Consider the following 1214-nt stretch of genomic DNA (forward strand, 5'->3'; position numbering starts at 1 on the left):
GATGATTCCTTAAGTGCATTTTGTAATGTGAAATTAGCCATGCCCCAAAGGCTGTGTATTGTATAATTAAATATTTATAATATTCTAGAAAAGACAAAACTACAGAAATTAGAAGCAGATTCATTGTTGAGAGAAGAGGAAGGATAGAGTATAAAGTTGGGACATAAGGGAAATGTAAAGGTCATGGACCTATTCCATATGGGACCATGGTGGGTACATGACAACATTATCAAAATGCATAGATGTGAATACCACAAAGTGAAAATTTGACTGTGCACACCCAAATACATTTGCATAGATCTCTTAGCTGTGTCCACTCAGCAGGTCTAAAAGTAAGATACTTAGGAACAATGAGCCCACCAACCACTGAATTATTGATTTCTAAGTGCCAGCATCCAATAAAGGAACCAGACTTCCTTGGAGAAATATCTGGTTCTAGGTCTGGGGCAGAAAAAATGCAGAATGAATCTGAAAGTTTTCTTCCAGAAAGGAAAGGGAAATGAGGTCATGGCAACCTCAAAGAATTCCCGGTGGCACAAACTGGAACAATCTGATAAATCAAATAAATAATGCATTGAAATGATACAGAGAAGATTAGCATGGCTCCTGCACAAGAATGACATGCAAATTTATGAAGAGTTCCATATTATTAGGACTAAAAACAGCATACTACAGGGACACAGCCACATCAATGTTTATAACAGCACAATTCACAATAGCTAAACTGTGGAACCAACCTAGATGCCCTTCAGTAGATGAATGGAAAAAGAAAATGTGGCATATATACACAATGGAATATTACTCAGCAATAAAAGAGAATAAAATCATGGCATTTGCAGGTAAATGGACGGAGTTAGAGAAGATAATGCTAAGTGAAGTTAGCCAATCCCAAAAAACCAAGTGCTGAATGTTTTCTCTGATATAAGGAGGCTGATTCGTAGTGGGGTAGGGAGAGAGAGCATGGGAGAAATAGACAAATTCTAAATAGGGGTGGGAGGGGAAGGGAGGAGGCACAGGAAAAAAAATGATGGTGGAATGTGATGATCATTCTTATCCAAAATAGATGTATGAAGACACAAATTGGTGTAACTAAACTTTGTATATAACCACAGTTATGAAAAACTGTGCTGTATATGTGTAATAAGAATTGTAATGCATTCCACTGTCATACATAAACAAAAAATATTAATTAAAATTTAAAAAAAATAAATAAT

General features: G+C 35.9%; 1 non-coding gene across 1 annotated transcript; it reads left to right on the plus strand.

Annotated features, from left to right (window-relative positions):
* Positions 1-548: 548 nt before the first annotated feature.
* On the plus strand, positions 549-651 carry LOC114096377 (U6 spliceosomal RNA). The gene has a single exon (XR_003583417.2). It is a non-coding gene; the product is annotated as a U6 spliceosomal RNA (small nuclear RNA).
* Positions 652-1214: the final 563 nt, after the last annotated feature.

This window comes from Marmota flaviventris, chromosome 7 (assembly GCF_047511675.1).
Source record: "Marmota flaviventris isolate mMarFla1 chromosome 7, mMarFla1.hap1, whole genome shotgun sequence".
In the NCBI taxonomy this organism is placed as follows: Eukaryota; Metazoa; Chordata; class Mammalia; order Rodentia; family Sciuridae; genus Marmota; species Marmota flaviventris.